This window comes from Cryptomeria japonica, chromosome 7 (genome assembly GCF_030272615.1).
Source record: "Cryptomeria japonica chromosome 7, Sugi_1.0, whole genome shotgun sequence".
NCBI classification, from domain to species: Eukaryota; Viridiplantae; Streptophyta; class Pinopsida; order Cupressales; family Cupressaceae; genus Cryptomeria; species Cryptomeria japonica.
The window spans coordinates 115,776,520-115,793,366 of NC_081411.1; the positions used below are offsets into that span (position 1 = coordinate 115,776,520).

A 16,847-nucleotide genomic window follows, 5' to 3' on the forward strand; every position below is an offset into this window, starting at 1 on the left:
TACTTGCCTGGAATGCCATCTCTGGCTTTGAATGTCAAAGATTGTGATTTAATTAGATTTGCAATTAGCTGTTAATAAAATCAGAGATCTGAAAATTCATTCTTTCCTATACTGCATTTGTGTTCTATTCATTATTGGCAAACTCTCAAGCAAAAAACCATAACAACTTCAAAGTACAACAAAAACTTGAAGCAATTCACACTGGTCAACGATTAATCAGTCAAACCAAACCTATCAGATTGGGCAAAGATTCAGTTGCGATCTTTCAGTGGTATAAGAGCGCAAAATTTTGCCAGCCTGTGGAGGTTGCTTACAAAATGGAGGAAAAAGAAATTGAGGAAATAGAAAACAAAATTGCAGTTTCTACAATTGCTAGATGGTATGCTAGATATCAAAGAATGAAGGATGATCTAACATGTCAAGAATATCAATGTATATCAAGGTTGGCTATACCGGTGAGTGAAAACGTTATTAGAATTTTTGATTACTTAAATGAACTTCAGGAGGTCAATACTAGGGAATCTTTTGACAAGTACTACATGAGAAGAAGGAAGAAAGATTCACTTCAGTTTATCTATGTTCATGATAAAGACTCTGATTTCCCAGAGGTGATGATGTCTGACATTGAACTGGAAGAATGTCAAAAAATGCCTAATCAAGAAGAAACTAATGCTTGTGAACACCCTTCAATTGGGCAGAACACCATTAACAACTTGGACACTATAGATGAATGGGATTCATTCTCTTGTGGTATCAATGGTTGTATTTGTCGCACGTCTCAGGATGAAGAAAACCTCAAGTATGGGCAAGGTAAAGAGCTTGAGGATTTTACCAAAGACACGGGTTTTGAGTCTGATGAATTGGATGATTGTCAAATTATTGAGCAATAGCAACAAAATAGGATGGGGTATTGTCTTAAAGACAAACAAGATGGACAGTCGTATGGAAGGGCATAGAATAGGAGGGGGGGAAAAAAACAGTTTACGACGAAGACTTGAGATTCGAAGAGGAACGGGTTGTAAGCCATCGTTTCAAGTATGAATCATACTCAGGTTGATATGGAATTTTTGACGTCCTGTAAATCACACTTGTTCATTGTATTCGTCTTGCAAGGAAGTTGATTAATCGCAATGCGTTAAAATATCTGTATGTCTTAAATAAATTTTTAAAATAATAAAAAATTCAATACCGTTGAATCGGATTCATTCATAACATTCGTCCAACAAAGGGAAATCAGAAAAGTATTAAGATGACAGTATGAATAGATAAAAATGATTTCGCTGCCTGTGATCAAACTATTATAGCACAACACTAGTGATGATATTGTAATCAGGAAATTAGTATATAGTATATACACATATGTATTAAAAACTGAGACGGGAATTATTCCCATTGAAAACAGTATCTATAATGTAGTTCAAATTGAGTTACAGTCTGCTTGTCTGAGAATGTTTTAAAAATAAGAAAGAACTAATTAAAGCATAAATTAACAGTTTGACAATAAACAGAACCATGCTATGTAACCATCAAACCAGTTTGCACTGTCCAGGTTATCAGTGGATCTGTAGGGGGGTCGATTGCCCACCCAAGTACCCCACCTATTGAGTAAAGATGAACCAATAGGCCAGGAGGGCAAGTGACTGCTCCTGGGCTTGAGTTTGGCATGATGAACCACCTCTACCATTCGCTGTCTCTCTGGGCAACTGGAAACTGTTTATTGTTGAGTTTAAATTAACAGTCCGCTCTTAAGCATTACACTCCTTGTTTAATTCTGTCAGGCATATTGATGTATATATTGTAAAACAGAAATATTTACAGTTTGTCTGATTTTTTCCTCTTTAACTTTCTATTTCAGATTATTATAACTGAGTGAGATTTCTAGGATTACTGTTTTTTTCCTACTGCTGCGTACCAAATCTACTATTTCTATTTATTTGTCTTAATTTTACTATTTAAAAGAACATAAAATGTGCTGTAATCCTGAGTCTAAAAAACTATGTACGCTGTGCCCAACTAGTGGGGACATTACAAGTGGTATCAGAGCTTTGATCCTGCCATCCTGCAGGGTAAACACAAATCAAAGAGTCATTCTAGTTGATAAGAAGGAATCTAACAGTACATGTATTTGTATGTATGCTTCGTGTTTGCATATATCCATGTGCATGCTCCATGCCCTATGTGTATACTTTATGTTTTATGTGCATGCTTCTTGCCTTAAGTATATGCTTCATACCTTAAGTATATTCACATGCCTATGTATATTTCTCTCAAACGTATGTTTCATGTATATATACTCCATAGTTTGTAGATATTTAGGTGTTTGCTATATGTTTGATGTGTCTTCAGTATGATAGCTCCATTGTATACATGTATTCTTTTCATGTGTGCTTTATGTCTTGAATATACTTTGTATCAGGATTGATGTACTTTCAACATGTTTATTCCATGCGCATTTTATGTATGCCTTTCTCAAAAGCTTCATATATTAAACATATTTACTTCATGACTGATGTGTTTTCAGAGTGTTTACTCCATGTTTGTACCTTGTGTGTATTTACTTATTACTTCATGTTTTGCATGTATTACACCTTATGCGTATTCATGTGTATGACTCACGTCTTATGTTTCATGTTCATACTTCATGCTTTATGCTCTACATGTATGCCTCACGCCTTAAGCGTATTCATGAGCATACGCTTCATGTATGCTCCATGCTTCAAGTGTATTAATTGTATACTTCATTCCCCAAGTGTATTCATTGGCATGCTCCATGCTTCAAGTGTATTAATGGTATATTTCATTCTTCAAGTGTATTCCTTGGCATGCTTCATGCTTCAAGTGTATTAACTGTATACTTCATTCCTCAAATGTATTAATTGTATATCTCATGTTTCAAGTGTATTCATTGGTATGCTTCGTCCTTCAAATGTATTCAATTGTATACTTCATGCTACAAGTGTATTCATTTGTATGTTTCATGCTTTATGTGCTACGTATATTCACATGTATGCTTCATGTCTTAAGTGGATTCATGTGTATATTCACATGTTTGCTCCAAGTCTTAAGTGAACTATGTATACTCCATGCTCTATGTGCTACATGTATGCTTCATGACTTAAGTGAATTCATGCTTTAGTGTGAATTCATTCATATGTATGATTCATGTCTTATGTATGTACGATCCATGGCTTGTATGAATTCGTATGTATCCATGTGTTTGATAAATGCTTTATGGGTATTCGAGTGCAAATATGTTATGCTTTACATGTTTGATTCATGTCTAGCATGTTTGTAGCATGGTTACTTCATTGGTGTATGTGCTTCCCTAATGTAGACGTGTCACGTTTGAAATGTCTCCAAACAAGTCCATTCCACGAGTGCTTCATGAGTACTTATAAATATTTCAAGAGCTATATCCTTGCATTCAAATTAAATAGGGTGCATGTTTTAGATTATCAAGACACTCTATCCACAAGTAAAACGGATAAGACACTACAAAAAAAAAACATAGGGATTGTTGAACATAACAATGCCATGAAAATATATTAAGGAATATGCAAATGGGCGAGAAGGAAACATGTGTGAGAATACAAAGTGCCCAAACACCAAAGGTGATAGTGTAAGAACTTAATGAGCAGGGAAAGTGGGCCTATACGTTGTCACAAAGTATGAAAGGAAATGCATTCCAGCATGCAACTTGGCAGATCTATCATTGATTGCAAAATGATAAATCATGTCCTTAGCATAAACCTGTCACAAATTTTGACTACCATAGTCTATTAAGCTTAATACTAAATCTGGTCCTCATGCTTGACACCAAACTGCCATATGCTCATCACGGACTGCTATATTTATGAATGGTCTTGACTGCCAATTCTTTAATAGTATATCAAAATCAACAAACAAAAAAACCATTGTATGACCGTATGAAGGTGTGTCCTTAACAAATCAATTTCTATGGCATACCAAATAATGCACATATCTAGTGCACCCTACAATGTCTAAAACAATTGAGTTGTATGAAATTTTACATAAAAATACATTAATTGAAATTACTAAACACGACTTCATGGTGACAACCTTCAAAAATCAAATTCTCAAGGCCACAATGAACATAAAATTGTATGAAAAGGGCAACGTTCAAGGAACAGGAGATAGTTGATAACAGTGAGATCACAGTCAAACTTATTCAAATAACATCATTTAGAAGGAACGTTGTTAGCTTAGAGGACCAATATCTCCCACTATTAGAATAACAAAATGTATCAAAACTATATACATACAGTTCGAGTATAAAGAGGAAGCAAACCCAAACACAGTTTAGCGAGATATAATCCCACAAAGGAATTGATAATTATCATTTAAGGCAATGAGCTTCTCAACTCCATTAACCCAAAATACTAAATTACAAAATGTGAAGGACCAAAAAGAGATATAAATGGATCCTTTTGAACATCACTATTAGTACCTTAGGTTTATGACACGTTTCTAATCCTCATCTCAATGTATGTTAAGTGATGAGAGAAGGAAGATAAGAGGACTCTTAATGTGTGAGAAGAGGACATGTCTTAAAATTCCAAACATTTCAAATTTTTCAACACCTTGGTTAAGTTGTGAATTTATGATGATCAGAGGGTTGATTTGGGCTCAATGAACAGTAACTTTGCTTGAGGACAAGCAAAATTCAGGAAGGGCAGACTGTCATGACCCTGATCATGTCATAGCAAACATATTAACCACTCACTGTCATTCCAGAAATTCATAAATGGATTTAGAAAGACTTCACAAAGAATATCAATTACCATTATTAATTCCACCAAGAATAATATATATGACAGGGTGTTCAAGTAAACAAATATCGATTAAGGGAACTAACCATTTCATTGTTTAATGATTTGTATTAAGCAAGCAACTCTGATTACATACAAACAGCAATATACAAATATATCAAAGAGACCATGTATAACGAACATGAGATAAACTTTATGGCTATCATTAATATCGCCCCTCCTAGAAGGAGTTGTTTAAGAAGTTAAACAAGTATAATGGAGACATTATAAATTACGTGGCTGCTCATTTAGAGGTGGTGCAATTAGTTATTAGCAAAAGGAAGACGACGATTAGAATACACAATCAATTATGAAAGGTGTGATTTGCGTAAACAGATCTGTTATGAAGAGGTACAATTAAAAGTCAGACATATCTCTTATCCTTCAAGGGATGCAACCATTCAGGCTTGCAAATTATATAACGAGGGAGGAAGGGCATAGAATAGGAGGGGGAAAAAAAAAAAATTTACGACGAAGACTTGAGATTCGAAGAGGAACGGGTTGTAAGCCATCGTTCCAAGTATGAATTATACTCAGGTTGATATGGAATATTTGACGTCCTGTAAATCACACTTGTTCATTGTATTCGTCTTGCGAGGAAGTTGATTAATCGGGATGCGTTAAAATATCTGTATGTCTTAAATAAAAATAAAAAAATAAAAAAAAATTCAATACTGTTGAATCGGATTCATTCATAACATTCGTCCCACAAAGGGAAATCGGAAAAGTATTAAGATGACAATATAAATAGATAAAAATGATTTCGCTGCCTGTGATTAAACTATTATAGCACGAAACTAGTGATGATATTGTAATCAGGAAATTAGTATATAGTATATACAGATAAGTATTAAAAACTGAGACATAGGAATTATTCCCATTGAAAACAGTAACTATAATGTAGTTCAAATTGAGTTACAGTCTGCTTGTCTGAGAATGCTTTAAAAATAAGAAAGAACTAATTAAAGCATAAATTAACAGTTCGACAATAAACAGAACCATGCTATGTAACCATCAAACCAATTTGCACTGTCCAGGTTATCAGTGGATCTGTAGGGGGGTCGATTGCCCACCCAAGTACCCCACCTATTGAGTAAAGATGAACCAATAGGCCAGGAGAGCAAGTGACTGCTCCTTGTTGTTTATAACTAGGGCTTTATAGGGTTCGGATTGCCTTAAGGCAACATCCGAACCCTTTTAGGTCTGGGCCCTAAAGGGTAACGTGACCCCAAGTCTAGGCCCAGCCCTATCTCTCACGCTATCCTAAAACACTCACGCCATAATAAATTTGGCGCCAAAACCTAAAGGAGGCCGACTTGAAATAAAGGTTAAAAGTGCATATAAATAAAGGACATTTCTCAAGTCAAAATCATCAATTCAATCTCAAGCAAAAGCGAATTTAGCTCTGCTGCTAAGGTGCGAATTTTCAAGGAAGGGTGCGAACTTATCCAGACTTGTGCAAAATTGTCCAAGAGGACATAGTGTATTTTGATGCAGTTTTGAAGCATGCAAAGGGACAGATCTGATATGTGAAGATCAGATTCAAGCTAAATATTGTACTTATGATTTAGAGGAGAATATATAATCTGACCTGTGGGTCTTTCATGCTGGGTTTTTCCTCCTTGGAGGTTTTCCCAGGGTATGCTTGTTTGTCTACTGTTTTTATTTCTAATTTTACTGAATGTTGGCTTATTAAAATACTGCAAATCTGATTACAATCTAGGGCATAATCAATCATATAAATCTGATTAACATACCTAGGGTATAAAATTACACTCCTGGGCTTAAGTTTGGCATGATGAACCACCTCTACCATTTGCTGTCTCTCTGGGCAACTGGAAACTGTTTATGGTTGAGTTTAAATTAACAGTCTGCTCTTAAGAATTACACTCCTTGTTTAATTCTGTCAGGCATATTGATGTATATATTTTAAAACAGAAATATTTACAGTTTGTCTGATTTTTTCCTCTTTAACTTTCTATTTCAGATCATTATAACTGAGTGAGATTTCTAGGATTACTGTTTTTTTTCTACTGCTGCGTACCAAATCTACTATTTCTACTTATTTGTCTTAATTTTATTATTTAAAAGAACATACAATGTGCTGTAATCCTGAGTCTAAAAAACTATGTACAGTGCACCCAACTAGTGGGGACATTACAACACGATATGATATGCTTTCATTAACTGTTTCCAACGCTGTTCTTTCAATGTTGGGTGAGCTTCTTTTATATGCTAGGGAAAAGATTGTAGACGATGTGGAATTCATAAGCCACATACAAAATGTCTTTGATACACTTCAAAATATTCTAGGAGCATTTTTTCCAGACTGTTCACAAGAAAATTTAAACAAGAAGATTCAAGGCTCTGTTTTTCAATCGTTTCCAACAAAACCAACAACAGATGGTAATGCATACCCGATGCAAATATGTACTACAAATTATGTGCAAGATCCCAACATTCTTGATAATTTCAGTTGTCATTGTAGTATAAATGAAATGTTTAAGAAGATTCACGCTAAACCTTGCCTATTGTCTTCTCAAAACATATCTAATCATTCAACAGAAATATCATATCAGAACTTTAAATTGCAGCAAAAGCATAAGAATATAAACAGCTTTAGTTGTGTTGTTATCATAGGACTGTCATCTCATTTGCAAGATTACAAGTCTGAAATTGCACAGCTTAAGGTGCTGGCTGCAAATCATGATACAAGAAAAAGACTTAAAGAATTTGTTTGCAGACTAGTAAGGCATATAGGATCTGAGATAAATCTTAAAGCTTTATGTCAAAATCTTCCACACCCATGGATGGCAATGATTAACCAAATTGAGTCTTTGAAGGTAGCTTGGTTCACAGGGATAATAGAGCTTGTGACAGTATTTCTTCTACACTCAACTCTAGCCCTTATGATGGATGAAAGTATTATGGTTCTTGTTACTCTTCCAGAAAATTCGGGAACATCTTGTTTCAATGTTACAAATACAAGGGACAAGTCAGAAAAAGAAAAGATTGAGGCAGTAAAAAAAGTGAGCACTGATCTTGCAAAGTTTCAATTGGAGGCCATTGCATAGTGCAAGGATGTGGTAGCTGTATAAGCTCCAAGCATGAATGAAGATCAGTTTGTGACTATTTTAAAGAACTTTCTATTTCTTAGAGATTTTCAGTCATACTTTCCGATGGGTGAAATTTTTGGAGAAATAGAATGCAATTCATTGCAGCTACTTGATTTTGGCACTCAAACATCTGAAGAAGTTTTGGCACGTATAATTCTTCTTGGCATTCCTGAATTTTTCAAGCAGTTCACATTGGTCAACAATTAATCAGTCAAACCAAACCTATCGGATTGGGCAAAGATTCAGTTGGGATCTTTCACACTGTCAGCTGTTGGTAAGCAAGGTAGTTTAAGCTGTTACATTGCAAACACAAGTATGGCACTTTCTCAGACATGAATAGTCCAAGTAGAGGATAATGCCAAGTCACATTAACATACTGAGTAGACAAACACGGTGGACTGGTAATGTTAAGGAAGGTGTCCAAACGATTTCACAGTGCCTATAATCCATGGCAGTCAATGAAGATCCATTTTCTACTGTTGTGCAATAAAAAGTATGATCATTTTTGGGTGTATGATAGGCATGGGTCTCTATTAGCCTTTGTAAGGGTTTCATTGTCCTCTTTGGAAGTTGTTAAACCCTCTATCAAAACTAGTTTCAATATGTAAACCCAAAGATGGTCAAGACAGACTATGACACTATTACTTTCTAACACAATGACCCTTATTAGTAGTCAGAGACAGTCAAGAGATGAAAGCGTCACAGTCATAAAGACAAGTTGTAGGTGATAGTAAGCTATTGTAAGAGGATAAAATATACATGCAAAAGACAAAACTCCACACCCTAAGTTTTTAAATAGGAAAAGGAAAAGGAAAAAGAAAAAATCTAAGTTGATGGTGCAGCTCACCAGTGAGCAGGTTCAGAAGAGATGAAAGCCTCACAGTCATAAAGACAAGTTTTGGGCGATAGTAAGCTATTGTAAGATGATAAAATATACATGCAAAAGAAAAAACTCCACACCCTAAGTTTTTAAATAGGAAAAGGAAAAGGAAAAAGAAAAAATCTAAGTTGATGGTGCAGCTCACCAGCGAGCAGGTTCAGAAGTAGTTATGACGAGCTTAGCAAGGCCGCCTCTGAGAAATGGTCCCACCAGTGAATCCATTGTCAGTGCCATGACCGGCTGAACACAAAAATAAACATGAGTCAATCTATTAGAAATTAAAATAGATCAAAACATTTGTTTCCAAGATAAATATTATACATTGTGAAAACTTAAAGATTAAAAGAAAAGCATCCTTTAAAGTGGTCAGATCTAAAATATTTCATCTATAAATTTATATTCTAAACAATAAATTATACGAAAATAATAAAAAATTAAATCAATGAATATTAGATAAAAATGTAATAATTACATTAAAATATTAAATTATATCAAATATCTAAAATGTAATGCCCACCACGGTCACTGTAACACCATGGAGAGTAGGCAAGCCATACCAAATGAGTCAACCTACAAGATCAGTTACTAGAAAAATTGCTATTCCTAATTAGGGTAGGAAATAAGAAAATGCTCTAACTAAATGGATTCCCCATTTCTTCCAAACACATTCATGTCCAACCTCACAGAACTGTGTCCAAAGATTTTTTAAATTCTACAAAAGAGAAGTTAAATTATGTTGGCAAAGGAAGGGTTAGTGATGGTTGGAGATGTCAGAGTGCAGTTTTGAGAATGGCAAAAATTTTCCCAAATTTCGGAGTGGGAAGATAGCTATTAAAATAACTTGAACAAACTAAAAGAAGATGAAATTTAAAAAGTAATACAATATGCTGAATTTATGATGACTATTCAGAGACTCCGGCAGGGCCCAGCAGCAGGTTACATCTGCCTACATCTTAAAAGACCCAGCATGTGAGTCTCCAACAAGACTTGCAAACCCAGATAGCCAGTTTCATCACCTTGGCTGTAGTCTCATCATACAATGATGTCTTACACTACAGGGACAGCACATCCAACATTTACTTGGACATTCAGGGCAGAGACAAACCAATTACCAGCAGCCTGTCATCCTTAAATCCTCTTCACACAGGAAATAAGGGTAGAGGGCTATTTCTTATTATTATTATCTTTCTTACTATAATCAATTGTCCATATATAAACAATCTATTCATTCGGGCAGGGCAAACAATCTATTATCCATTAGTTTTCATAGAAAAATCTGTGATTCTTATTCATTTCGGCAGGGTAAACAAATCATCCACTTCCTCTGGTACATATAAGAAGAATACTTCATAAGATTATCTATAAAAATAAATATTAAAAAAAATACAGATATAATTTAGAAGAAGAATTACCTGGACGAAGATTTTTTCCCTCAATCAGCTGCTATTTCTTGAATCCTACCTCCTCTGCTTTTCCTCTTCATTTTCTACCATACAAAATGTGAAAAAAAAAATGAAAAAGAAAAAACAATAGATAAAGCTCATGACGGACAAACTAGTGTGCACACTGTAGCAGGCTCCAAAAAAAAGGAAAAACAAGAAATAATGAAACAACAGAACAAAACAATGTATGGGAAAAAAATAATGAAAGAAATAACAGAAAGACAGAACAAAGCACTGACAGAAAAAAATAAAAGAACATTAATTGGTTTGACAGAGGTTAGGGTTATGATCTTAAACATGCAAATGCGACACAGACAATGGCGACTGCCTTTGCCCAAATATTTACCATCCCTTCCTTTAAAATGAACTCCGTACCGTGGTTTACATGGTTTGAATACCATGGTTTACTCCAGTTGGTTTGAAATTTGAATTTTTTTTCACATGCTTTTTTAAAGCATTCTCTCAACGGCTCCAATTGGTTCCGCTCCATGACATCTGAGTTTTCTGTTATTTTCTGTGCATTCCGCTCCATGACATCTGAATTTTCTGTTATTTTCTGTGCATTCCCGCTCCATGTTACTTTCAGACATTTTCTCATGGGCGTTAATGACATCTGAATTTTCTTTTCAGTTTCAAACATTCTTTCGAGGGTTTTTTTATTAATTATATTTAAACAAATTATTCTAGGTATTAATTTTTTAAACAAAGTATTCTAGGATTTTTTTAGTTATTTTAATTAAATTTGTATGTAATTTTGGGTTACATCATATTTTTTATAATATTAATTAGCACTTTTCATATTTAGATTTATAGTAGATTTGTTATAATCATTTAAATTTTTTTATATGTATTTATATGTATTTATATGATTTATTAATAAGTTTTTCACATATAAGTATAATGATGAAGAAAACATCAAATGTTGAAAACAACATACAATGGTGGCATTGATGTTTAACATGTTACACCTGCACAAACCCAACGATTTTTCATTTAACTTATTCAATCAAAAACATCTACTATTAGAAAGATTATCAATATTGTGCCAATTAAAATAAATGAAATCAACAAACAATGCTATAAAAAACGTAATATAAGATAACTAAGGTAAAGATTCCCAGCAATTCAAATAAAATACAATAAAAAATTTAACAATACAGCTTTTTTTGGATTTAAATGTGAATAACAACTAGTATACTTATATTCTAAAAAAATATGCGTAAAATAATGCCTAGAGATATCACATAATTGTCTTCAATGTTTATTAGTTGTCAAGAAGGACATGGAACTAATAAGATGTAATAGTTTTATATACTTAGAGACAAGTGACAATGATTTTATTTTATTCAGAGTAATAATATAATACTCATAGAGAAACTGAAACATACATGTATTTACCTGTCATCTACACGTCAAATTTATTCAAAATCATTTTTTTTGTTTACAGACGTTTGTATGCCATTGTAGATGCCTCTCGGCATAATGACAATAGTGACTTTCAAAAGATTTTAAAATCCATGTACATTCTCTTACTTAAGTTATAGCTAACAAACCAATTGCTTGAAAAGCACTTACTTCCTCTACATGCAAGGAAGATGCGTGGAGAGTGTAGAGGAAGGGCAACGACTATCTAACCATCAAGATGCATCTTGGTATTGTTGGTTAGACCCCCCCCCATAATTGTAGTTTGACTTGCCCTCGATGAAAATTGTCATTCTACGCCCCTTCTAGCCTAGTTCACTCCAGTTTGCAAACCATTTACGTGTTTTTCTTTTCTTTTTTCATCATCTCCTTCTCATTTCATTATTGTTTTGAACTTTTGAAAATGTTGCAACTTTGAGCTTGGACTTTACAGAAAGTATAAGTCATTGTAGTAAGGAGATTTATGCTTCTTCGATCAATTGTTTGATTAAGAGATTTAATCAAATTTCCACAATCCATATTAATTATTGTCTTACTTCTAGATTCATTGTGTGAGATTTTGTTAGCATCACAAAATCTCACACAGTGATAAGACAACAATTGTGTGGTTTCAAAAGCATGGCCCTTCTTTTAACTTGCATTTAAGACGATTATTACAATTTAATCGTGCCACTTTACAAAGTTCTCTAATGTGAAAATATTCCAATTATAGCTTACCATCTGTCTAATGTGAAAAATGCTTCTTGATATTAATTTAATATCATGACTGTGGTCTCTAAATAGAGACCTGCGACATTGAATTCCTAAAATAGATGTTGAGGATGTTCAATGATTTCTTGAATTTTTATGTAGTTATCGCATCTCTTACTTCTATAAAGTGTAGTTCAAACCCTATATTATAAGAACCATTCTTGATCAATTTATCTATCCTTTGGGATCTAATTATTACACTTGGTGGCAATTTTATACCAAAAGTTCATAATTTTTCCCATGTGTACTAAAATTCATGGATAAGTCTCTAAAATTGAAATATATTGTTCTTAATTGTTTAAGCCATTTCCCACCCAAAACTAGATGCACACCCTTGCTTGGCATAACAAACATTTTTTAATCTAATCGATAACTTCCAACTAAGAGTTTAATATGATGGCATTTATCACCGCAAGGGAGTTGTTTTCCATCATCTATCATGACTTGAAAATTCAAGAGTGGATAAATAAAAAAGTTGAGCTCACAAGCTATCCTTCTATTAATAAATTTTTGTGTACTACCACTACAAAAAAACACTTTCACATTTTGATTTTTAACATTACTAATTAATTTTAGTGCATGTAGTGTATTTATTCTATTCGATGCTTGTAGGGGGTAGTAGTGTTTTCTTTTTCCCTAGAATCCTCATTCTTAAGTTTTATATCTTCTTCTTTTACAAGTACTTTTCTCTCTTCTCCAACCTCGTTTATTTTCTCACTACTATAATAGTTATGACTCTTTGACCCTTTCCTATCACAAGTGTCAATCTCAAATGCTTAACATTATTTTCAGCTAAATCTATTAATTGTTTTAAATTTGTATTAGGGTAAAATAACTTCCAACACATGGTTTTTCATAAAGAAAGGTTGTCAAATCTTTACTAAATTATTTCCAACTAAACATTTGTCCTTGTTTATCATTTGTCTTTCATCAATACCATTGGTAAGGTCCCAATTCAAAATATGTAAGGCGATGTCAACCAAAGAATTATTTGGTATATTATAAAATTTGAATTGTCTTTCTAGGAGTCTATCCATAAAATTACATGTCTAACACCATATTTATGAATGCTTATTTTTGGTGGGTATGGTTTGTGACCTTGAATGAAATGTATCATTAATTTGATTTATTATGGTTGTACCCATCTTGGTGGCTTCTTTGGGACTTCAATTCTAATAATAATTCTTGTGTAAGCTTCTTTTACACCCTCATTAAAAAAATTTACAAATTGGTTAAGCATTTTATCTTTAATGAAATGTATCATTGTTTCATATCCTTGTGAAATTCTTTCTTCAATTTTAGGTGGTTGAAAATAAAATGGACCTTGATTTTGTTTGTATAATAAGGTCCTCTAATTCTAAAGATGGCATGGCTTCAATTATATTTTTATTTTAAATATCAAGGTACAAAAAGATTTGTATGAGAGAATTTGATGTTTAAATTTGGACCAAATTTTGACCACTGAATTAAGGAATGCATTTTAAGTATAAAAATAAAGAACTAGCCATACCTAACTTTTTATAATCTTTCTAAACATGTAAACAAAATTCAAAAAATTCCAAAGATTGCAATCTATAGAGAAAATTGAATGGAAATGTTGACTAAAGTTTGACCATTGAATTGAAAGGCTTATTTTATGTCAAACAATATATTACAAAAAGCTAACCCTATCTAATTTTTAAAAGATTTCCAAAGATATAATTGTTTTAAAAAAAAAACTAAAAATATCATCTTATAAAATAATTATATAAAAGATAATTAAATAGCAATTACTTTCATAAAAAATTATCTTAAAAGTCTTATTTTTTTTAGACATTACCTAACACATTCCTCAAAATCCAAAAAAAAACATCCAAATACGCACTAGTTTAGAAGTTACTAGGAAACAAAAATGTTAGCTCAAATCATAGCTTTGATGCCACTTGTTATGACATTTCTTGAAAATATTTATATAAATAAAAAATAAAGTATACCCTATTGAGGAGGTGACTTCCAATAATTATATTATAATATATTAATTCAATATTTTATGATGATGATATGGGAGAATGTTCTCATCCTTTTTTATAGGCTCAACTATGTAGGGACATACCCCTTCATCTTAATTAAGAGGGATTAGTGTATTAGCTAATATTTATGATAGGATTAACCATGCAACAAGTGATTCACTTATTAGTAATAAGAATGCATAATATATACTTAGGAATATATATTATGATCATTACATAATGTGTGGTTTTTATAATATTAAGTAATTTTTTTTGTGTTCAATCGTTGGGTCATTTGTGTTGGGACATTAATGAAAATCTTCATTTTTGAGCTCATCCTTCCCACAACCATCATTAGTGTAGAGTGTGTAAGAAAAACTATTGTAGCTAATTCATCTAAGATTACATCTCGAGAGAGAGAGAGTTTTAGTCAATGACAAATGGGAAAGCTAGGAAAAAGATATAATTTATACATAACTTTGGGATTAAATGTTCTAAGGCTACAAACATTAGAATACATCCAATACTTTGGAAAGGAAGATTGACAATTATAATAAATAAGAATCGTTAAGTTGAGGTGCACATTTTTTTGGATTTCCATTATATTAGCCTTGTTTGTGTAGTTTAAATTGAAACATAGTTTGATTCATCCCTAGGATTACCAAGTGAATTGTGAGGGATCTCAAAGATTGCTAAATGTTTATATTCCCTTATAGAAGAAGCTTTTCAATTTGAATCTTGGAATAATAGCTAATGGTATGTTATTTTCTTGGATTAGATCATTCCACTGAATTGAAGAAGTTGCAAAGATCGATCCTTGGCTAAAAGATACATCAAACTAAGACAACTTATGGGAAATTAGTTTCAATCTTTACATATATAGTTGAGAGGGTGTATTCCATATATCTTAAAATATAGGGCTTAAGAGAAGCTTGTCACTCTATTGTAGAGTGTTTCATGTTTTCACTAGTAGTAGCCATTTGAATACAATATCAAATCAAGAGTTTGCAAGGCAAAGTTCCTTCTAAACCTCTGCCAATACATTTGGCTAAAAGAAAGACCCCTTGTGTGAGTACCAATGATGCCTAATCCACCCTTCTACTTTTTTTGAAGAATATAGTGTAACCAACAAGTAACTCGTGGGCCAAATAAAACTTTGTATAAGTTGTGTTAGCTAATTGTAGCAGTTTTAGAGGGCAACCCACAAGAAGAGATTTAGACTTGACCAAAGAAGAGTTTTCTATTAGCCAACTTGATATGCTCATCCATTTATAGGAAATTATTTTTCCAAGATAATAATTTGACTTTGAACTTGTTTAAAAACCACCTCCATAAATCTTTTGATGAAACTTTAATTCAAAAAGAAATGCCAAGGTGTATTATTATCATTCCATGTTTGATCTCTCACTATTCTTTTGGGATCAAAGGTCGATGAGGATTGGGATGTGTCATCCAAAATTTAATTTTTTGCATATAATTGAGAGTTCAAAGCAACGCAAAAAAAAATTAAGGGTATCATGTAGGTTATTGTCATAACTAGTAGTATTTTGAATTAAAATCATGTTGTCATCAATGAAGAGAGAGTTGAGAGTAACAAAGCTACCTAGTAGAGATATGTCATTAATGAGGTGACTTGATTAGGCACGATGTAAGATATTTTCTAGTGTAGGGTTTGTGAACTAAAATGGTGTACCAAAAAGTAGCCAACATAGAAAAATTAAGAAAACATAAACATATTATTTTGAAAACTTCAAACATGCTCATGTTATGGCTTGGGAATACCAAGCCATAATACAATCATGTTATGTAGATTTTTATATATCATTTCCATTATTTTTTTAATACACTCACAATATGTTGAACACAAAATTTACAAGTGTATTTTATGCTCAACATAAATGCTTTTTAAACATGAAAACACAAAAAAAGCTAAGGCCTCATTTTGAAACTATGTTTTGTGCTCAACATAATGGTTTGAAACATAAGAATGCATAAAAAACTAGGCCCTTATTTGGAATTGTAATGTTGTAATACCCTTTACAATTTCATGCTATATTTAGCACCTATTTTGGAGGTAACTTGTTTGATTTGGTGCAAACATGCTCAAGCTAGGTCTAGATTGGCAACACTGGTCTTGCCCCTTAGTGCCTTTTACCTTTATGTAGCCTAATTATATTGACTAGGGTGCTCAATTATCCTATCTGCTCATTTTTCCTCTAAAATTTAATATTTGAATGTCAAGGTTGAACCCATAATAGTGGTATTTCTTTGTTACCTCTTTTTGAATAATTATTGATGAAAAGGTATAAATCACATATAAACGTGACTTCCTCTATCATTTAAAATCCTAGTTAATCAATCTAATTCATATAATAATTAATTTCAAGTACCCTATTCAGGCACTCCAAAAATCACACAAA

The 16,847-nt window shown here is 32.7% G+C and overlaps 1 long non-coding RNA gene across 2 annotated transcripts in view; it reads right to left on the reverse strand.

Moving 5' to 3' along the window:
• Positions 1 to 10,906, reverse strand: part of LOC131857188 (uncharacterized) — a 38,511-nt gene extending 27,605 nt beyond the window's left edge. For both annotated transcript variants that reach the window (XR_009358591.1, XR_009358592.1), the window contains exons 1-2: positions 10,238 to 10,906; positions 8,971 to 9,065 (exon numbers count right to left, since the gene is read on the reverse strand). This is a non-coding gene — a long non-coding RNA (uncharacterized LOC131857188). The remainder of the gene's footprint in view (positions 1 to 8,970; positions 9,066 to 10,237) is intronic.
• Positions 10,907 to 16,847: the final 5,941 nt, after the last annotated feature.